This window comes from Triticum dicoccoides, chromosome 7A, assembly GCF_002162155.2.
Source record: "Triticum dicoccoides isolate Atlit2015 ecotype Zavitan chromosome 7A, WEW_v2.0, whole genome shotgun sequence".
Lineage (NCBI taxonomy): Eukaryota > Viridiplantae > Streptophyta > Magnoliopsida > Poales > Poaceae > Triticum > Triticum dicoccoides.
Window position 1 is genome coordinate 385,818,500 of NC_041392.1, and position 24,331 is coordinate 385,842,830.

Consider the following 24,331-nt stretch of genomic DNA (forward strand, 5'->3'; position numbering starts at 1 on the left):
GTCCGGTGCGCGGCGGATCCGATTTTTAGGGTTTCGAGAGGGGGAGATAATCCGAAAACGGGGGGGGGGGGACTATTTATAGGCATAAGTGGAGCTAGGAGAGTCCAAATGAGGTGTGGTTTTTGGCCACGCGATCGTGATCGAATGCTCTAGGTGATGGAGCAGAGTTTGGTGGGTTTTGGGCCAAATTGGAGGGGTGTTAGGCTGCAACACACACGAGGCCTTTTCGGTCCCTCGGTTAACCGTTGGAGTATCAAACGAAGTCCAAATGATACGAAACTTGACAAGCGGTCTACCGATAGTAAACCAAGGCCACTTGGCAAGTCTCGGTCCAATCCGGAAATGTTTAATCCCCACACACGAAAGAAAGCTAGAAATGACCACCGGAGGAGAACGAAGCGCCGGAATGCAAAACGGACAACGGGAAAAAAGCTCGAATGCATGAGATGAACACGTATGCAAATGCAATGCACATGATGACGTGATATGAGATGCATGAAAACAAAAACAACACACGGAGTCAAAGACCCGAACCCGAGAAATAAATATGACTTAACGCCGGAAACGGCAAGAGTTGGAGTACAAATAGGGAAAGTTACATCCGGGGTGTTACACAATATGAGCATCCAAGTTCCGCTATTGGTTATTGACTAGAGACGTGTCTCGGTCATGTCTACATTGTTCTCGAACCCGTAGGGTCCGCACGCTTAAGGTTTCGATGACAGTTATATTATGAGTTTATGAGTTTTGATGTACCGAAGTTAGTTCGGAGTCCTGGATGTGATCACGAACATGACGAGGAGTCTCGAAATGGTCGAGACATAAAGATTGATATATTGGACGGCTATATTCGGACACCGGAAGTGTTCCGGGTGATTTCGGAGAAAACCGGAGAGCCGGAGGGTTACCGAAACCCCCCCAGAGAAGTAATGGGCCATATGGGCCTTAGTGGAGAGAGAGAGGGGCAGCCAGAGGTGGGCCGCGCGCCTTCTCCCCCTGGTCCGAATTGGACTAGGAGAGGGGGGCGGCGCCCCCCCTTTCCCTCTCCCTCCCCACTTCTTTCCTCCTCCTAGTAGGAGTCACTCCTACTAGGAGGAGGACTCCTCCTTGGCGCGCCTATAGGGCCGGCCGGCCTCCTCCCCTTGCTCCTTTATATACGGGGGCAGGGGGCACCCCTAGAGACACAAGTTGATCCACGTGATCATATTCTTAGCCGTGTGTGGTGCCCCCTTCCATCATAGTCCTCGATAATATTGTAGCGGTGCTTAGGCGAAGCCCTGCGACGGTAGTGCATCAAGATCGTCACCACGCCGTCGTGCTGACGGAACTCTTCCCCGACACTTTGCTGGATCGGGGTCTGGGGATCGTCATCGAGCTGAACATGTGCTAGAACTCGGAGGTGCCGTAGTTTCGGTGCTTGATCGGGTCGTGGAGACGTACGACTACATCAACCAAACGCTTCCGTTGCGATCTACAAGGGTACGTAAATCACACTCTCCCCCTCTTGTTGCTATGCATCACCATGATCTTGCGTGTGCGTAGGAAATTTTTGAAATTACTATGAAACCCAACAACCATCTACTCTCTTCTACATGCTGCAAGATGGAGGTTGCCAGAAGCGTAGTCTTCGATAGGACTAGCTATCCCCCTCTTATTCCGGCATTCTGCAGTTCAGTCCACGTGTACTACCCTTATTCCATTTGATACCAAGGCATACATATGTAGTGTAGCTCCTTGCTTGCGAGTATTTTGGATGAGTACTCACGGTTGCTTTGCTCCCCCTTTTCCCCCTTCCTATACCCGGTTGCTACGACCAGACGTTGGAGTCTAGGAGCCAGACGCCACCGTCGACGACGACTACTACTGCTCGGGAGGTGCCTACTACTACGTGCAGGCCACTGACGACGACTAGGAGTAGTTTAGGAGGATCCCAGGCAGGAGGCCTGCGCCTCTTTCGATCTGTACCCCAGTTTGTGCTAGCCTTCTTAAGGCAAACTTGTTTAACTTATGTCTGTACTCAGATATTGTTGCTTCCGCTGACTCGTCTATGATCGGGCTCTTGTATTCGAGCCCTCAAGGCCCCTGGCTTGTAATATGATGCTTGTATGACTTATTTTATTTGTAGAGTTGTGTTGTGGTATCTTCCCGTGAGTCCCTGATCTTGATCGTACACGTTTGCGTGTATGATTAGTGTACGGTCAAATCGGGGACGTCACAAGAGGGTGATGCAGTAAAGTAGCGTAAGTATTTCCCTCAGTTTTTGAGAACCAAGGTATCAATCCAGTAGGAGATCACGCTCGAGCCCCACGCACCTACACAAACAAATAAGAACCTCGCAACCAACGCGATAAAGGGGTTGTCTATCCCTTCACGGTCACTTACGAGAGTGAGATCTGATAGATAAGATAATATTTTTGGTATTTTTATGATAAAGAGAAATAAAGATGCAAAGTAAAATAAATGGCAATAGAATTAACTAAGTGTTGGAAGATTAATATGATGGAAGATAGACCCGGGGGCCATAGGTTTCACTAGTGGCTTCTTTAAAGAGCATAAGTATTACGGCGGGTAAAGGAATTACTGTCGAGCAATTGATAGAATTGAGCATAGTTATGAGAATATCTAGGTATGATCATGTATATAGGCATCACGTCCGCGACAAGTAGGCCGAAATGATTCTGCATCTACTACTATTACTCCACACATCGACCGCTATCCAGCATACATCTAGAGTATTAAGTTCCTAAGAACAGAGTAATGCTTTAAGTAAGATGACATGATGTAGAGGGATAAACTCATGCAATATGATATAAACCCCATCTTTTTTACCCTCGATGACAACAATTCAATACGTGTTGTTTCCCTTTCTGCCACTGGGATCGAGCACCGCAATATTGAACCCAAAGCTAAGCACTTCTCCCATTGCAAGAAAGATCAATCTAGTAGGCCAAACCAAACTGATAATTCGAAGAGACTTGCAAAGATAAACAGATCATACATAAAAGAATTTAGAGAAGATTCAAATATTGTTCATAGATAAACTTGATCATAAACTCACAATTCATCGGATCTCAACAAACACATCGCAAAAGAAGATTACACTGAATATATCTCCAAGAAGATCGAGGAGAACTCTGTATTGAGATCCAAAGAGAGAGAAGAAGCCATCTAGCTAATAACTATGGACCCGAAGGTCTGAAGTAAACTACTCACACATCACCGGAGAGGCCATGGAGTTGATGTAGAGGCCCTCCGTGATCAATGCCCCCTCCGGCGGAGCTCCGAAAAAGGCCCCAAGATGGGATCTTTCGGGTATAGAAGGTTGCGGCGGTGGAATTAGGTTTTCGTGGTGCTCCTGGATGTTTGGGGGTACGTGGATATATATAGGAGGAAGAAGTAGGTCGGTGGAGCAACAAGGGGCCCACGAGGGTGGAGGGCGCGCCTAGGGGGGTAGGCGTGCCCCCTGCCTCGTGGTCTCCTCGATTGTTTCTTGACGCCCACTCCAAGTCTCCTGGATCACTTTTGTTGAGAAAATCACGCCCCCGAAGGTTTCATTCCGTTTGGACTTCGTTTGATATTCCTTTTCTGCGAAACACTGAAATAGGCAAAAAACATGAATTTGGGCTGGGCCTCCGGTTAATAGGTTAGTCCCAAAAAATGATATAAAAGTGTAAAATAAAGCCCATTAACATGCAAGACAGATAATATAATAGCATGGAGCAACAAAAAATTATAGATACGTTGGAGACGTATCAAAGATCACCATGGCCACCCTCGAGTTTCAAGACTATGTCCGCATTTGGTGGGAACAAGTGATCGAGCAACGACAAGCAAGAGGTGAACCACCCATCACGACTTGGACACAAATGAAGGATGTTATGCGAGCTTGCTTCGTGCCTACACACTACACCCGCGATCTTTTCAAGAAGTTGCAACTCCTCAAACAAGGCACGAAGACGGTGGAAGAATACTACCAAGAAATGTAGATTGCCATGATAAGAGCCAATGTCAATGAAGATGACGAGCATACTATGGCACATTTCTTGAACGGCCTCAACCACCCAATCAAGCGGACTGCCGACTCCCAACCCTATTCTAACCTTCTCGAGCTAGTTCATCAAGTGACCAAGGCCGAGCGACAAGTACAAGATGAATTCAAATACGCAAGTACTCTTCCAAGACCTACGACTCCTACACTCAAGCTTCCACGACCTCGGGACCTCCTACCTCAACTATAGCATCACCAAATACCGGAGACAAGTCAAGTTCCAAGCAAGTTATGCCTTCTTTGTCTCGTCCTCCGGCAAGCAGCTACAAATCCAAGACTCCCTCATCATCGGCACCACTGGATGATCTCTTCAAGAAGTGTTCTCTCAAGTGCTTCACATGTGGTGGCCGAGGACACAAGTCCTTCCAATGCACTAACAAGCGAACCATGATTTTCAACAATGATAGCACATACGACTCCATCAGTGAAGAAGAAATGGAAGCCCTTGAGCACGTGGCCATGCACCGGCGTGTGAATGAAGATGAAGATGTTCAAGTATTTTGTGACAATGATTCAAGTCCCTCTCTCGTGGTCTCCAAGGTCTTGACGTTTCAACACCACCAAGAAGAAGACCAACGTTGCCACATCTTCCACACCAAGGCTGGGATCAACGGGTGCTCTGTGAAGGTCACCATCGACGGAGGAAGTTGCCACAATTTGGCAAGTGAAGAGCTATGTTCCAAGCTACAATTGGTCAAGAAGAAGCATACTCGTCCCTTGATAATCCACAAGTATAGGGGATCACAACAATTTTCGATAAGTAAGAGTGTCGAACCCAACGAGGAGCTAAAGGTAGAACAAATATTCCCTCAAGTTCTATCGACCACCGATACAACTCTACGCACGCTTGACGTTCGCTTTACCTAGAACAAGTATGAAACTAGAAGTACTTTGTAGGTGTTGTTGGAAAGGTTTGCAAGATAATAAATAGTACGTAAATAAAAAGTAGGGGCTGTTTAGATAAAGAAACAATAAAGTAAATATAGTGAGTGTGGAAAAGTGGTGGTAGGAGTTGTGAAATTGCCCCTAAGCAATTGACTACTTTACTAGACCGATAGCAAGTATTATGTGGGAGAGGCCACTGCTAGCATGTTATCCCTGACTTGGAATTCTATGCACTTATGATTGGAACTATTAGCAAGCATCCGCAACTACTAACGTTCATTAAGGTAAAACCCAACCATAGCATTAAGATATATTGGTCCCCGTTCAATCCCGTATGCATCAATTTCTATGCTAGGTTGAAGCTTCTGTCACTCTTGCCCTCCAATACATAGTCCTATCAACATACATCTAACCCTAGGGTGTGATCCACACGCGCAATCATATGATGGGCACCAAAGGACAACAACATAACCACAAGCAAATTAAATCAATCATAGCAATTCATCAACCACCGACAGGACAATGAAAATCTACTCAGACATCATAGGATGGCAACACATCATTGGATAATAATGTGAAGCATAAAGCACCATGTTCAAGTAGAGGGTACAACAGGCTGCGGGAGAGTGGACCGCTGTGGATAGAGGGGGGAAGGTGAGGGAGATGTTGGTGAAGATGGCGGAGGTGTTGGTGTAGATCGTGGTGATGATGATGATGGCCACGACAGCGTTCCAGCGCCACCGGAAGAGAAGGGGAGAGGGGCCCCCTTCATCTTCTTCTTCCTTGACCTCCTCCCTAGATGGGAGAAGGGTTTCCCCTCTGGTCCTTGGCCTCAATGGCATGGGAGGGGCGAGAGCCCCTCCGAGATTGGATCTGTCTCTCTGTATCTCTCAATTTCTGCGTTCTCAGATTCTTCCCTTTCACCATTTCTTATATTCTCGGAGATCCGTAATTCCGATTGGGCTGAAATTTTGACACGATCTCTATCCGGAAATTAGCTTTCTTGAGGCGAAAGAAGGGCATCAACCGCCTTACGGGGTGTCCATGAGGGTCAGGGGCGCGCCTGCCTCCCCAGGGCGCGCCCCCTACCTCGTGGGCCCCTCGAGCATCGTCTCGCATGGATTCTTCTTCCCAAAAATCATATATATTCCAAAAAATTCTCCGTCAGTTTTTATTCCGTTTGGAGTCTGTTTGATATGGATATTCTGCGAAACAAAAAACATGCAACAAACAGGAACTGGCACTGGGCACTGGATCAATATGTTAGTCCCAAAAATAGTATAAAAAGTTACCAAAAGTATATGAAAGTTGAATAATATTGGCATGGAACAATCAAAAATTATAGATATGACGGAGACGTATCAGCATCCCCAAGCTTAATTCCTGCTCGTCCTCGAGTAGGTAAATGATAAAAAAGATAATTTTTGATGTGGAATGCTACCTAGCATAATCTTGATCACATATGTAATCATGGCATGAATATTAAGACACGAGTGATTCAAAGAAATAGTCTATCATTTGACATAAAAAAAATAATACTTCAAGCCACTAATAAAGCAATCATGTCTTTTCAAAATAACATGGCCAAATAATGTTATCCCTACAAAATCATATAGTCTGGCTATGCTCCATCTTCACCACACAAAATATTCACATCATGCACAATCCCGATGACAAGCCAAGTAATTGTTTCATACTTTTGACGTTCTCAAACCTTTTCAACTTTCACACAATACATGAGCGTGAGCCATGGATATAACACTATGGGTGGAATAGAATGGTGGTTGTGGAGAAGACAAAAAGGAGAAGATAGTCTCACATCAACTAGGCGTATCAACGGGCTATGGAGATGCCCATCATTAGATATCAATGTGAGTGAGTAGGGATTGCCATGCAACGGATGCACTAGAGCTATAAGTGTATGAAAGCTCCAACTGAAACTAAGTGGGTGTGCATCCAACTTGGTTGCTCATGAAGACCTCAGGCATTTGAGGAAGTCCATCATCGGAATATACAAGCCAAGTTCTATAATGAAAATTCCCACTAGTATATGAAAGTGATAACTCAAGAGACTCTCTATATGAAGAACATGGTGCTACTTTGAAGCGCAAGTGTGGAAAAAGGATAGTAGCACTGCCCCTTCTCTCTTTTTCTCTGATTTTTTTGTTTTTATATATTTTTATATATTTTTTTGGTGGGCTTCTTTGGCCTCTTTTTTTATTTGGGCTTCTTTGGCCTTTTTTATTTTTTTGTAAAGTTCGGAGTCTCATCCCGACTTATGGGGGAATCATAGTCTCCATCATCCTTTCCTCACTGGGGCAATGCTCTAATAATGATGATCATCACACTTTTATTTACTTACAACTCAATATTACAACTCAATGTCTAGAACAAAGTATGACTCTATATGGATGCCTCCGGCGGTGTACCGGGATGTGCAATGATCTAGCGTAGCAATGACATCAAAAAATGGACAAGCCATGAAAACATCATGCTAGCTATCTTAAGATCATGCAAAGCAATATGACAATGAATGCTCAAGTCATGTATATGATGATGATGATGGAAGTTGCATTGCAATATATCTTGGAATGGCTATGGAAATGCCATGATAGGTAGGTATGGTGGCTGTTTTGAGTAAGGTATATGGTGGGTTTATGGTACCGGCGAAAGTTGCGCGATACTAGAGAGGCTAGCAATGGTGGAAGGGTGAGAGTGCGTATAATCCATGGACTCAACATTAGTCATAAAGAACTCACATACTTATTGCAAAAATCTATTAGTCATCGAAACAAAGTACTACGCGCATGCTCCTAGGGGGATAGATTGGTAGGAAAAGACCATCGCTCGTCCCCGATCGCCACTCATAAGGAAGACAATCAATAAATAAATCATGCTCCGACTTCATCACATAATGGTTCACCATACGTGCATGCTACGGGAATCACAAACCTCAACACAAGTATTTATACAATCCACAACTACCCACTAGCATGACTCTAATATCACCATCTTTATAACTCAAAACTATTGCAAGGAATCAAACATATCATATTCAGTGATCTACAAGTTTTATGTAGGATTTTATGACTAACCATGTGAATGACCAATTCCTGCCATCTCTCTAAATAGATATGAGTGAAGAAAGAGAGTTTAATTCTTTCCACAAAAGATATGCCCATGCTATAACAAATCTAAGTGAAGCAAAAGAGCATTCTACAAATGACGGTTGTTTAAGTAAAGAGAAACAGGCAATCCAAACTTCAAATGATATAAGGGAAGCACATGAAGCATTCTATAAAGCCATACTCAAAAGATATAAGTGAAGTGCAAAGAGCATTCTATAAATCAACCAAGGATTATCTCATACCAGCATGGTGCATAAAAGAAAAAAATGAAAACTAAATGCAAAAGATGCTCCAAGATTGCACATATCGCATGAACGAAACGAATCCGAAAACATACTGATACTTGTTGAAGAAAGAGGGGATGCCTTCTGGGGCATACCCAAGCTTAGACACTTGAGTCTCCTTGAATATTTACTTGGAGTTCCTCGGGCATCCCCAAGATTGAGCTCTTTCCTCTCTTCCTTCTTCTCACATCGAGACCTTCTCGATCATCGAACACTTCATCCACACAATACTTCAACCGAAAACTCGGTAAGATCCATTAGTATAATAAAGCAAATCACTACTCTAAGTACTGTGGCAAACCAATTCATATTTTGTTTTTGCATTGTGTCTACTGTAGTATAACTTTTTCATGGCTTAATCCACTGATATAAATTGATAGTTTCATCAAAACAAGCAAACTATGCATCAAAAACAGAATCTGTCTAAAACAGAACAGTCTGTAATAATATGAACATTCACCATAATTCTGATACTTGAAAAATTCTACCAAAATTAGGAAAAAAAATTTGTATAGGAAGACAGTGCAAAAAGAATCAGAACCATTTGATGTTCCAGCTAAAAAATGTAAAATCGCGCACTACAGCCAAAGTTTCTGTCCTGCACCGTACAAACCATGAAGCAAATGTAAACATCCTAAAGGCAAACCTTGGCACATTATTTTTATAATAGAAGGAATTGTACAAGGGGATGCTTATTTTTATTGAAAAGTTTCTGTAATCAAGATTCACAAAGTTTCCGTGAGCATGAACAAAGTTCAAGGCTAGCTCCCACTTCAACAATGCTTGGCTTTCTCACTTTCGCTTTCCTTTTTGAAAAAGTTTTGGGTTCCCCTCTTTATTTTTGTTGTTTTTAAACTATATAAAAGCACTCAACAGAAATAAATGACTCTATAAAACTTCTGGGTTGTCTCCCTGGCAGCGCTTTCTTTAAAGCCATTAAGCTAGGCATATACTGCTCAAGTAATGGATCCACCCGGATCCCAAGGTATATCAAAGCCAATTTTAATTAACAATGATTTGTAATTTAGTAGTGAGCACAAAGCAACATATATCATGTAACTACTAAGTCTAACTCTCTTCCTATGCATCGGCATATCATAAAAGAACAATTCATGCACACATAGTAAAGGCCAATGCATAGTATAAACAGTTTCTTGCAATTTTGTCATATTGGAAACATAGAGAGGTGGAGATATAGTTCCTCTATCATAATAATTGCAAGTGGGAGCATCAAGCATCAAGCACATGCATATTATATTCATCAAAATCATCATGTGCAACGGTAAAAGGCAACCCATCAATATAATCCTTAATAAGTGCAAAGTTCTCCGATATAGTGTAGTCGGGAGAATTCAAAAGGATAATAGGACTATCATGCGCGGGTGCAATAGCAACAATTTCATGTTTAACATAAGGAACTATGGCAAGTTCATCTCCATAAGCATAATTCATATTGGCATCTTGGCCACAAGCATAGCAAGCATCATCAAAAAGGGATATTTCAAAAGAATCAATGGGATCATAGAAATTATCATAGCATTCATCCTTCGGTAAGCATGAAGGGAAATTAAACAATGTATGAGTTGAAGAGTTACTCTCATTAGAAGGTGGGCACGGGTGATCAATCCACTCTTCCTCCTTTTGTTCTTCGCTCTTCTCCTCATCTTTTTCATCCAATGAGCTCACAGTTTCATCAACTTCTTCTTCCATAGATTCCTGCAAAATATTAGTCTCTTCTTGAACAGCGGAGACTTTCTTAATAAGAACATTACTTTCGTAATTGTATTCATAATTCTCATAACAATATTTCAGGATAGCTAAATTTCAGGTCTATAAACAGCATCATCAAAATCTTCAAACTCTTTAAACATAGATTCAATTTCATAAGCACCCATAAAAGCAACAAATTCTTCTATTTGTTCCACATCATAGTAATCATATATACCATTAGCATAAGAAGCTAAGGTTTCATTATCATTAAATTCACATGAAAAGGGAAGGTGTGGAGCCTTCACCTTAGAGAAACAAGTATAATCATATCTCAAGCATAGTTGCCTAGCATACCAATTCAATATATGAATTTGACCCCATAATAGTTTCCCTTTTTGTGTCAAGCGGTAATCTCTAAAGTATTCACGTTGATCAAACATTACTCCCATTACATAATTGAATGGGGTTTTCTCAGTATTATTAAAGCAATACATAATATCTTTCACATAACCAGCATCAAGGGTTTTAGGAGGTTCCCCATCTCCATGAGCAGAAAGTACACCTAATTTTTTTGGTATTTTGTGTTCCATATCCATAACTAAAGATAGAGAACAACTAAGAACAGCAAATAAAAATTACTTAGTGATAAAGCAAACAAGCACACACGAGAATATTCACCCCACGCTATTGCTCCCAGGCAACGGCGCCAGAAAAAGGTCTTGATAACCCACAAGTATAGGGGATCACAACAGTTTTCGATAAGTAAGAGTGTCGAACCCAACGAGGAGCTAAAGGTAGAACAAATATTCCCTCAAGTTCTATCGACCACTGATACAACTCTACGCACGCTTGACGTTCACTTTACCTAGAACAAGTATGAAACTAGAAGTACTTTGTAGGTGTTGTTGGAAAGGTTTGCAAGATAATAAAGAGTACGTAAATAAAAAGTAGGGGCTGTTTAGATAAAGAAGCAATAAAGTAAATATAGTGAGTGTGGAAAAGTGGTGGTAGGAGTTGTGAAATTGCCCCTAAGCAATTGACTACTTTACTAGATCGATAGCAAGTATTATGTGGGAGAGGCCACTGCTAGCATGTCATCCCTGACTTGGAATTCTATGCACTTATGATTGGAACTATTAGCAAGCATCCGCAACTACTAACGTTCATTAAGGTAAAACCCAACCATAGCATTAATATATATTGGTCCCCGTTCAATCCCGTATGCATCAATTTCTATGCTAGGTTGAAGCTTCTGTCACTCTTGCCCTCCAATACATAGTCCTATCAACATACAACTAACCCTAGGGTGTGATCCACGCGCGCAATCATATGATGGGCACCAAAGGACAGCAACATAACCACAAGCAAATTAAATCAATCATAGCAATTCATCAACCACCGATAGGACAACGAAAATCTACTCACACATCATAGGATGGCAACACATCATTGGATAATAATATGAAGCATAAAGCACCATGTTCGAGTAGAGGGTACATCGGGCTGCGGGAGAGTGGACCGTTGTAGATAGATGGGGGAAGGTGATGGAGATGTTGGTGAAGATGGCGGAGGTTTTGGTGTAGATCGCGGTGATGATGATGATGGCCACGACAGCGTTCCGGCACCACCGGAAGAGAAGGGGAGAGGGGGCCCCTTCGTCTTCTTCTTCCTTGACCTCCTCCCTAGATGGGAGAAGGGTTTCCCCTCTGGTCCTTGGCCTCCATGGTATGGGAGGGGCAAGAGCCCCTCCGAGATTGGATCTGTCTCTCTATCTCTCTCTATTTCTGCATTCTCAGATTCTTCCCTTTCACCATTTCTTATATTCTCGGAGATCCGTAATTCCGATTGGGCTGAAATTTTGACACGGTCTCTATCCGGAAATTAGCTTTCTTGCGGCGAAAGAAGGGCATCAACCGCCTTACGGTGTGGCCACGAGGGTCAGGGGCGCGCCTGCCTCCCCAGGGCACGCCCCTACCTCGTGGGCCCCTCGAGCATCATCTCGCGTGGATTCTTCTCCCCAAAAATCATATATATTCCAAAAAAATCTCCATCAGTTTTTATTCTGTTTGGACTCCGTTTGATATGGATATTCTGTGAAACAAAAAACAAGCAACAAATAGGAACTGGCACTGGGCACTGCATCAATATGTTAGTCCCAAAAATAGTATAAAAAGTTGCCAAAAGTATATGAAAGTTGAATAATATTGGCATGGAACAATAAAAAATTATAGATATGACGGAGACATATCAGCATCCCCAAGCTTAATTCCTGCTCGTCCTCGAGTAGGTAAATGATAAAAAAGATAATTTTTGATCTGGAATGTTACCTAGCATAATCTTGATCACATATCTAATCATGGCATGAATATTAAGACACGAGTGATTCAAAGCAATAGTCTTTCATTTGACATAAAAACAATAATACTTTAAGCCCACTAATAAAGCAATCATGTCTTTTCAAAATAACATGGCTAAAGAAAGTTATCCCTACAAACTCATACAGTCTGGCTATGCTCCATCTTCACCACACAAAATATTCACATCATGCACAACCCTGATGACAAGCCAAGTAATTGTTTCATACTTTTGACGTTCTCAAACCTTTTCAACTTTCACGCAATACATGAGCGTGAGCCATGGATATAGCACTATGGGTGGAATAGAATGGTGGTTGTGGAGAAGACAAAAAGGAGAAGATAGTCTCACATCAACTAGGTGTATCAACGGGCTATGGAGATGCCCATCATTAGATATCAATGTGAGTGAGTAGGGATTGCCACGCAACGGTTGCAATAGAGCTATAAGTGTATGAAAGCTCCAACTGAAACTAAGTGGGTGTGCATCCAACTTGCTTGCTCATGAAGACCTCGGGCATTTGAGGAAGCCCATCATTGGAATATACAAGCCAAGTTCTATAATGAAAATTCCCACTAGTATATGAAAGTGATAACTCAAGAGACTCTCTATATGAAGAACATGGTGCTACTTTGAAGCACAAGTGTGGAAAAAGGATAGTAGCACTGCCCCTTCTCTCTTTTTCTCTGATTTTTTTGTTTTTATATATTTTTTTGGTGGGCTTCTTTGGCATCTTTTCTTATTTGGGCTTCTTTGGCCTCTTTAATTTTTTTGTAAAGTTCGGAGTTGCATCCCGACTTATGAGGGAATCATAGTCTCCATCATCCTTTCCTCACTGGGGGCAATGCTCTAATAATGATGACCATCACACTTTTATTTACTTACAACTCAATATTGCAACTCAATGTCTAGAACAAAGTATGACTCTATATGGATGCCTCCGGCGGTGTATCGGGATGTGCAATGATCTAGCGTAGCAATGACATCAAAAAACGGACAAGCCATGAAAACATCATGCTAGCTATCTTACGATCATGCAAAGCAATATGACAATGAATGCTCAAGTCATGTATATGATGATGATGGAAGTTGCATTGCAATATATCTCGGAATGGCTTTGGAAATGCCATGATAGGTAGGTATGGTGGCTGTTTTGAGGAAGGTATATGGTGGGTTTATGGTACCGGCGAAAGTTGCGCGATACTAGAGAGGCTAGCAATGGTGGAAGGGTGAGAGTGCGTATAATCCATGGACTCAACATTAGTCATAAAGAACTCACATACTTATTGCAAAAATCTATTAGTCATCGAAACAAAGTACTACGCGCATGCTCCTAGGGGGATAGATTGGTAGGAAAAGACCATCGCTCGTCCCCGATCGCCACTCATAAGGAAGACAATCAATAAATAAATCATGCTCCGACTTCATCACATAACGGTTCACCATATGTGCATGCTACGGGAATCACAAACCTCAACACAAGTATTTCTACAATCCACAACTACCCACTAGCATGACTCTAATATCACCATCTTTATATCGCAAAACTATTGCAAGGAATCAAACATATCATATTCAGTGACCTTCAAGTTTTATGTAGGATTTTATGACTAACCATGTGAATGACCAATTCCTGTCATCTCCCTAAATAGATATAAGTGAAGCAAGAGAGTTTAATTATTTCTACAAAAGATATGCCCACGCTCTAACAAATCTAAGTGAAGCAAAAGAGCAATCTACAAATGACGGTTGTTTAAGTAAAGAGAAACATGTAATCCAAACTTCAAATGATATAAGTGAAGCACATGAAGCATTCTATAAAGCCATACTCAAAAGATATAAGTGAAATGCAAAGAGCATTCTATAAATCAACCAAGGATTATCTCATACTAGCATGGTGCATAAAAGAAAAATGAAAACTAAATGCAAAATACGCTCCAAGATTGCACATATCGCATGAACGAAACAAATCCGAAAACATACCTATACTTGTTGAAGAAAGAGGGGATGCCTTCCGGGGCATCCCCAAGCTTAGACGCTTGAGTCTCCTTGAATATTTACTTGGCATGCCTCGAGCATCCCCAAGCTTGAGCTCTTGCCTCTCTTCCTTCTTCTCATATCGAGACCTACTCGATCATCGAACACTTCATCCACACAATACTTCAACAGAAAACTCGGTAAGATCCGTTAGTATAATAAAGCAAATCACTACTCTAAGTACTGTGGCAAACCAATTCATATTTTGTTTTTGCATTGTGTCTACTGTGGTATAACTTTTTCATGGCTTAATCCACTGATATAAATTGATAGTTTCATCAAAACAAGCAAACTATGCATCAAAAACAGAATCTGTCTAAAACAGAAGAATCTGTAATAATCTGAACATTCACCATACTTCCGATACTTGAAAAATTCTACCAAAATTAAAAAAAAACAATTTGTATAGGAAGACAGTACAAAAAGAATCAGAACCATTTGACGTTCCAGCTAAAAATGTAAAATCGCGCACTACAGCCAAAGTTTCTGTCCTACACCGTACAAACCATCAAGCAAATGTAAACATCCTAAAAGCAAATGTATGAGTTGAAGAGTTTACTATCATTAGAAGGTGGGCACGGGTGATCAATCCGCTCTTCCTCCTTTTGTTCTTCGCTCTTCTCCTCATCTTTTTCATCCAATGAGCTCACAGTTTCATCAACTTCTTCTTCCATAGATTCCTGCAAAATATTAGTCTCTTCTTGGACAGCGGAGACTTTCTTAATAAGTGCATTAATTTCATAATTGTATTCATAATTCTCATAACAATATTTCAGGATAGCTAAATGTTCAGGTCTATAAAGAGCATCATCAAAATCTTCAAACTCTTTAAACATATATTCAATTTCATAAGCACCCATAAAAGCAACAAATTCTTCTATTTGTTCTACATCATAGTAATCATATATACCATTAGCATAAGAAGCTAAGGTTTCATTATCATTAAATTCACATGAAAAGGGAAGGTGTGGAGCCTTCACCTTAGAGCAACAAGTATAATCATATCTCAAGCATAGTTGCCTAGCATACCAATTCAATATATGAATTTGACCCCATAATAGTTTCCCTTTTTGTGTCAAGCGGTAATCCCTAAAGTATTCACGTCGATTCAACGTTACTCCCATTACATAATTGAATGGGGTTTTCTCAGGATTATTAAAGTAGTACATAATATCTTTCACATAACAAGCATCAAGGGTTTTAGGAGGTTCCCCATCTCCATGAGCAGAAAGTACACCTAATTTTTTGGTATTTCGTGTTCCATATCCATAACTAAAGATAGAGAACAACTAAGAACAACAAATAAAAATTACTTAGTGATAAAGCAAACAAGCACACACGAGAATATTCACCCCACGCTATTGCTCCCCGGCAACGGCGCCAGAAAAAGGTCTTGATAACCCACAAGTATAGGGGATCGCAATAGTTTTCGATAAGTAAGAGTGTCGAACCCAACGAGGAGCTAAAGGTAGAACAAATATTCCCTCAAGTTCTATCAACCACCGATACAACTCTACGCACGCTTGACGTTCGCTTTACCTAGAACAAGTATGGAACTAGAAGTACTTTGTAGGTGTTGTTGGAAAGGTTTGCAAGATAATAAAGAGTATGTAAATGAAAAGTAGGGGCTGTTTAGATAAAGAAACAATAAAGTAAATATAGCGAGTGTGGAAAAGTGGTGGTAGGAGTTGTGAAATTGCCCCTAAGCAATTGACTACTTTACTAGACCGATAGCAAGTATTATGTGGGAGAGGCCACTGCTAGCATGTCATCCCTGACTTGGAATTCTATGCACTTACGATTGGAACTATTAGCAAGCATCCGCAACTACTAACGTTCATTAAGGTAAAACACAACCATAGCATTAAGATATATTGGTCCCCCTTCAATCCCGTATGCATCAATTTCTATGCTAGGTTGAAGCTTCTGTCACTCTTGCCCTCCAATACATAGTCCTATCAACATACAACTAACCCTAGGGTGTGATCCACGCGCGCAATCATATGATGGGCACCAAAGGACAGCAACATAACCACAAGCAAATTAAATCAATCATAGCAATTCATCAACCACCGATAGGACAACGAAAATCTACTCAGACATGATAGGATGGCAACACATCATTGGATAATAATATGAAGCATAAAGCACCATGTTCAAGTAGAGGGTACATCGGGTTGCGGGAGAGTGGACAGATGTAGATTGAGGGGGGAAGATGATGGAGATGTTGGTGAAGATGGCGGAGGTGTTGGTGTAGATCGCGGTGATGATGATGATGGCCACGACAGCGTTCCGGCGCCACTGGAAGAGAAGGGGATAGGGGGCCCCTTCGTCTTCTTTTTCCTTGACCTCCTCCCTAGATGGGAGAAGGGTTTCCCCTCTGGTCCTTGGCCTCAATGGCATGGGAGGGGCGAGAGCCCCTCCGAGATTGGATCTGTCTCTCTGTCTCTCTCTGTTTCTGCGTTCTCAGATTCTTCCCTTTCACCGTTTCTTATATTCCCGGAGATCCGTAACTCCGATTGGGCTGAAATTTTGACACGATCTCTATCCGGAAATTAGCTTTCTTGCGGCGAAAGAAGGGCATCAACGACCTTACGGGGTGGCCACGAGGGTCAGGGGCGCGCCTGCCTCCCCAGGGCGCGCCCCCTACCTCGTGGGCCCCTCGAGCATCGTCTCGCGTGGATTCTTCTTCCCAAAAATCATATATATTCCAAAAAAATCTCCGTCAGTTTTTATTCCGTTTGGAGTCCGTTTGATATGGATATTCTGCGAAACAAGAAACATGCAACAAACAGGAACTGGCACTGGGCACTAGATCAATATGTTAGTCCCAAAAATAGTATAAAAGGTTGCCAAAAGTATATGAAAGTTGAATAATATTGGCATGGAACAATCAAAAATTATAGATACGACGGAGACGTATCATCCCTACAAGGTCCAATGGCTTAGCGACTCCGGCACCATCCACTATAGATTCAAGATGAAGGGAAAGGAGTACGTGCTACGACCTATGTCACCAAGTGAAGTGATCGCCGATAAGCAAGCATCCACCCATCATGGGGAGACTAGTGAGAGAGTGAACCACCACAAAGAAAGTGAGCGCCACAAGCCCAAAATGAGTGAGTCTTCGCCAAAAGAGAAAAACTTATTCCTCCTAGCCACCAAAAGTGAGATGAGAGAAGTGTGTGAGAACCCATCGAGTGTCATACACTACGCCCTAGTGTGCAAAGATGAGGTGGCAAGGACTAACCCTTCTAATCCTCTTCCTCTAGTGTTCTCTAAATTGTTGCAGGGATTCGTAGATGTCTTCCCCGATGAGGTACCTTTGGGTCTTCCTCCTATTCGTGGAATGGAACACCGGATCGACCTCATCCCCGACGCACCTCTTTCGAAAGAGGTTCCATACCGCGTCAACCCAGAAGAAACTAAGGAGATCCAACTGCAAGCACAAAAACTCATTGACAATGGCCATGTACGTGAAAGCTTAAGCCCTTGTGCTGTTCCGGTTATTATTGTGCCTAAGAAAGATGGTAGTTTTTCACATGTGTTCCGATTGTAGACCCATCAATGCTATCACCGTTTGCTATAGGCGTCCCATACCACGTCTCGATGATATGCTTGATGACCTTAGCGGAGCCATTATTTTCTCAAAAAATGATCTTAAAAGTGGCTATTACCAAATCCTAATTCAAGAAGGCTATGAATGGAAAACGCTTTCAAAACCAAATTTGGCTTTACGAGTGGTTAGTTATGCCTATGGATTTATCGGAAGCTCCTGGTACTTTCATGCATTTTATGCATTTTGTGCTTCACCCATACTGTCGGTGTACTAGAATAGGGGTACCCTAGTACCCCGAACTTGTGCACGGGCAGTTGCAGCACCCCGCGGCAAGGCTTGCCGGGCGAACGCCAAGATCCTTCGTGGTTCCCTTGGAGCCATTCAAGAACAAAGTATTTAAGCTCAGGAGACAAGGCCCCGGCAAGAGGAGCTTGCCGGGAAGGCCAACCAAGGCACTCCAAGGAACTTGCCGCGACGCGCCACGCGCTCCGGCAAGGCAACAAGGCCCCGGCAAGAGGAGCTTGCCGGGAAGACCAACCAAGGTACCTCGAGGCCCGGTGAGCGACAAGCTTCCGGACCCGACAAGATAACAGCAGCGGCAAGGCGCTTGCCGCGGCAGGCGGCCACTCTGTGCCCACGCTCCAGCACATCCACCAACGTGTCGCTCTGGGGGCCTCTCCAGGCGCGCGTGGCGGGAGGCTGTGCAGCCAGCGGTGCGCAGTGGCATGCGAAGCTGACAAGATCGCCATCGTGGCGAACGGTGGCGCCCCTAACGGTCCTTTTCTGCACTGTTTGGGCGACTCAGATGGGCATTGAATGCCCTTGTCCCCTGCCGTCAGGGTTAGGTAGGGTGCACTGTACAAGTAACTGTACCAACCACCTCACTTTTTACATTTGTACCCTTCTCTGCGTTGCCACCTGTCGGTGACCCCTTTAGCGTATAAAAGGAGGCCCATGCGCAACGTAGAGGGGGTTGGACAGTTTCACGAGGTTCGACTGGTTCGGAACCCAGAAGAACACTACGCTCTCTCTCTGGAGCAAGAACACAAGATAATCAAACAAGCAGCAGTAGGAGTGTTATCTCTCCGGAGAGCTCCGAAGCTGGGTAAACTGCTCGTGTGCTTCGCCTCGATCTGCTCTTCATGCAACCTCCGCCCCCCGCCGAACCGAAAGGGGCCCGGTCCGCCGGCCCCATAGGTGTTCGTGGATCAGTTTCCCCGACATCTTTGGCGCGCCAGGTAGGGGGTGTCGAGATTGTGTGAACTTGATCCGGCGTTCACACGAGCTAGATCTTCATTCCCTTCATCAACATGCCACCGAAGAAGAAGACTTCGGCGGCAGCCGCTCCGTCCACGTCACTTCCGCCACCGTTGGAGCAAACGGGTGTGGAATGGACGCCGGCGGAAGAATGGACGTCGACAAGGAAGCTTATGATGCTGCCAGGTCCAAGGACAAGGCTGCACAAACCTCGGCGACTGTACATGTTCCGCGCCACTCTCCGGAGGCGCAAGACCAACAGCGTCATGACACTCGCAGTGCCATATGCATGATAGGCCAAGACCAAGATGGTGGATCTCGGGGCGCTCAAGACCAGCATGCACGCCAGCGTGCTGGCATGAGCGGGGCACGGTCGCCTGGACAGGATACTGCTCCTTCTAACATATTTAGAAGTCCGAGCACGTCCCGCTCCTCGCGTCGTCCGCCACTGCCACCCACCACTCCAGCAGAAGCTTTGGCGCGAGCTCAACTGCTCCTAGATTATCCTCTGACGCCGGACAAGATCGACGAATGGAGGGCCACCATTCAGAGTCTCATCGGCTACGCCAACAGCGACACTCCACGGTGGCCGAGCGCGTTGCCGCCGCGGCAGGGTTGCCGGGCGCGAGCCGGTGGCGACGAAACGGGTGGAGGTGCGACTACCATGCAATCACCACCCCGAAGGCCAAGATCGCCGACTCGCCGGATCCACCTTGACAGCGACTCCACCACATCGTCTGATCCACGAGCTCGTCGCGATCAGCGCCAAGTTCTTCATGATCGACAACAAGAAGACGCTCGAACTCGCATCGAGCGCCGAAGAGAAGCGCGACGTCAATCCGACAAGCACGCTGGGCCCTCTGTTGACATGCACGCGCCAGGGGAACCAGATGCACTTTCCCAAGGAGCAAGCAACCAACAATACTGCAGAGTATGAAGGATTGCTTGCCGGTCTCAGAATCGCAGTAGACCTTGGGATCAAGAAGCTCATTGTCAGGGGTGACTCACAGCTTGTCGTCCGCCAAGTGAACAAGAACTACCAGAGTCCATTGATGGAAGCATATGTTGATGAAGTGAGGAAGCTAGAAGAGCACTTTGACGGCCTACAGATGGAGCATATCCCAAGAGCTCAGAATGACATTGCTGATGGCCTGTCAAAGTGCGCCGCACTAAAGTTACCTGTGGAACCAGGGATCTTTGTGCTCAAGTTGACTCAACCATCCGTAACACCATCAACTGGACAAAGCAAGAAGAGGAAGTTGGTTTCTGGTGACTACTTTCCGGCAGAGCTCCCCGAAGCCGCCGCCAAGAAAGTCCCCAAGATCAACACCAAGGATGCTGAGGGGCAGTCTGCTCCGGCAAGCCTTATGGTTTGTTCCGTTGAAGCAGACGCCCCCGACAAGTTTTGCTCCGGCAAGCTTGCCGGGGAACATCAAGCTCCGGCAGGGCCGCAAGTCCTTGCTGTAGAAGCGGATGTTCCCGCAGCAGCAGATGTGCATTTAGTCCTTGTTGTCGAGCCACAAGCTCCAGCATGGGCACAACAGATTGTCCATTTCCTTCAGACAGGAGAACTTCTCGAAGAGCAAAAAGAAGCGGAAAAAGTAGCCCGACAGTCAAGTATGTACCAGTTTGTCGATAGCATACTGTACAGAAGAAGACTCAACGGTGTGAAATTGAAGTGTATTTGCCGGGAAGATGGACAAAAGCTGTTGGCAGAGATACATGGAGGCATATGTGGCCACCACATTGGCGCAAGAGCACTTGCCGGCAAAGCTTTCTGGCAAGGTTTCTTTTGGCCGACAGCCCTCCAGGATGCAACTGCACAAGTAACCAAGTGTGAAGCGTGCCAGTTCCACTCCAAACAGATACACCAGCCAGCTCAAGCTCTCCAGACGATCCCTTTATCCTGGCCATTTTTGGTCTGGGGGCTCGATATCCTCGGCCCTTTCCCCCGAGCTGTCGGGGGCTTTGAGTACTTGTACGTCGCAATCGACAAGTTCACAAAGTGGCCGGAAGTGCAGCCAGTGAGGAAGGTGACAGCACAGTCAGTAGTTAAGTTCTTCAGGTCAATTGTTTGCCGTTTTGGGACCCCTAACAGGATCATCACCGACAACGGCACGCAATTCACGAGCCGCACCTTCATGCAGTACGTCCAAGACCTTGGCGCCAAGGTCTGCTTCGCTTCTGTTGCTCATCCGAGAAGCAACGGTCAAGCAGAGAGGGCAAATGCTGAAGTGTTGCGCGGCTCAAGACCAAAACTTTCGACAGGCCGCGCAAGTGCGGAAGAAACTGGATCGAGGAGCTGCCGGTGGTTCTTTGGTCGATCAGAACGACGCCAAATCGAGCCACTGGCCAGATGCCTTTCGCTCTAGTCTATGGAGCAGAGGCAGTTCTCCCCACGGAACTCGTATACGGATCGCCTCGAGTGCTCGCTTATGATGAGCTTGAGCAAGAACAGCTGCGACAAGATGACGCGCTGCTCCTTGAGGAAGATCGTCTTCAGGCTGCTGTACGAGCTGCTCGATACCAGCAAGCTTTGCGCCGCTACCATAGCCGCAAAGTTAAGGCCAGAAGCTTCGAGGAAGGCGACCTTGTTCTTCAGCGCATTCAGTCCGCCAAGAATTCCAACAAGTTGACGTCGAAGTGGGAAGGCCCTTATCGGGTGAAACGAGTCACAAGACCCGGCGCTGTCCGCCTTGAGACCGAAGATGGCATTCCGGTGAGCAACTCCTGGAACATAGGACATCTTCGTAAGTTTTTCCCATAGGGCGCAGTTGTCGAAACCCGTTCCGGCAACCACCTTTTGTACAAGTCTTGCCACTGTTGCATGTAATCCTTTGTACAAAGCCGGGCGCAGATCCCGTGCATAAGTAAAACCCCATGTGCTCCACACAACTTGTCCATTTCATGCATTAGTTTCTTTTTTGCATGTGTTATCTGACACTTTGTGCAACACCTACATCCGGTAAGCAATAACGAGCCGAAGAGCTCCATATTATTATTTTCTCTTCTTTCTTCTTTTCAACAAAGGAAAAGAAGGTTCCCTCGCACACAAGTTTGCCGGGGGGGAAGGAGAAGATTGTGGTATGGACCAGGCGTCGTTCAAGCAAGGTTTTTCCTTGCCGGGAAGCAAACGACAGAAAAGCTAAGTTGCCAAAGTTTGAGCAATCAGTTTTTAAATTTTTGAGTTATCTTCCCCGAACGACCCTGCTTTGTATGGAAAACCTGTGCGCGGAGGAACCAACTCGTGGCTAGTTGCGCCCTTACTTTGTTTCGAGTCCGCTCAACAACTTAAGTGTGCTGCATCTAGTCGCGACAAGGTTTCTTGTCGGAAGCAGTGCCGCCAGCAGGCTGCTGAAGTTCCGCACTCAGCGCTCGCGGCTCGGGTGCCTGCGCCGACAAGTTCCCTAGAAGCGTAGGGTAAAAACATACAAAGGAAGGAATCTTGTAGAGGAAATAACACAGCAATTGATAATAGAAATAAAGTTATATTACAAGATAACTTGTCGCAGCTCTAACAGACTGTTTTCATAACATGATTAGCAGCGACAAGGGAAAAGAAGAAATGGGCGGCCTAGTCTACGCGGTCGCCCTCAACCCTCTTGATCTCGCTCACCTTGTCCACAATGGGTGCGACAAGGGCCTTGAGTGCGTCCCGATCGGCGTCTGGCGGCAAGGACTTGAGGACGTTGGTGAAGCTGAGGCCTGGATTGCGGAAGGCCACCTTCATCAGCACCTTCTGGAGAACCCCGGCGCAGATTTTGCGTGACTCGTCGGCCAGCTGCTTTGGGATCCTCTCCCGGAGCCGCTGGAGTGTCGTCGCCACGCCCTTGAAGAACAGGCTGAGCTTGGCGCTGGGTTGGAGATTCTCGTCGGAGGGATACCCAAAGTCCTCCATCCCCAGCTGCGCCAGCTCCTCGTCAATGACTGCGGCAATATTCACCAGACCCTCGGTCCAGTGCTCCACAGTATCTCTGAATGAGTTCTGGGTAACTGCGATGCTCTCCAGCAGTGCCGTGTCAGCCTTGACCTTCTCCGACAAGGTCTTCTCCCGCTCCTTGGCGGCCTCCAGCGTCTGCGTCAGCGTGGCCAGCTTCAACTCCAGGTCTGCATTGGAATCCTTGGCGGCGCTGAGCTCCTTGCCCCTCTCAGCGAGAAGACCTTGCAGCTCACCATGGGCGGCAGCATCCTTCTCACGCTCACGCTTGAGCGCGGCAAGCTCCTCGCCGCTCTTCCCAATGTTGGCCTCCAGCTGCGCCACCTTCTCCTCCAGCTCTTTCTTGGCGGCCTCTGCGATTGCGGCAGCGTCCTTTGCTTCCTTGAGCGCCCCGCCAAGTGCTTGCTCGCGCTCGGCGAGCTCCTCCTCGTAGCTGTCGAGGTTGGCCTTCCGCTGCACCAATTCGCCTTCTCGCGCGGACTGCTTCTCGGCGGCCAGCCTTTGTTCCTCCTCAGCTTCGGCCTTCTCGAGAAGGAAGGCCGTGCGCTCCTCGTCGAGTCGCTCCCGCTCCTGTGCCAGGGACCAGAGAGCTTCTTGATTGTGGCCCCAGAGCTCCTCCGCGCGCTTCTCCATATCAACTCCCACCTTCGCGACAAGCGCTTCCCGGGAAGCCAGCTTGGCTTGCCGTGCGCGGTAGAGTGACAGCAGCTTTCGCAGCAGCTGCTCCTCCTCAGGCTTGCCACTGCCGCCGCCGGGCGCGTCGACCAACGACAGTCCAGCGGAGGCAAGCACCTCCTCATCGAAAGTTTCCCCCTCGACCGGCGCCCTGGAGCTCGACGCCCAGGGTAGCTTGATGAAGATATCGTCGCCGGCCTTCAAGTAGGCGCCGGGCTCCGCAGCAGCGGCAGAGGGATCGGCGGTCGGCGCAGCGCCTGGCGCTCCTGCGGCCTCAGGGTCGTCAGTGCGATCGCCCGACCCCTCGCCGGCTTCTGCGGTGGCAGCCTTGGCGGCCTCCTCGCCGGCAGTCTCATGAGCACCGGCCCCTTCCTCGCCGGCGCCCTCTGTCTCCATTGGCTCAGCAGCAGATGGGTCTGAAGAACGAAGAAGGGAGAAAAATCAATCAAAAATCCA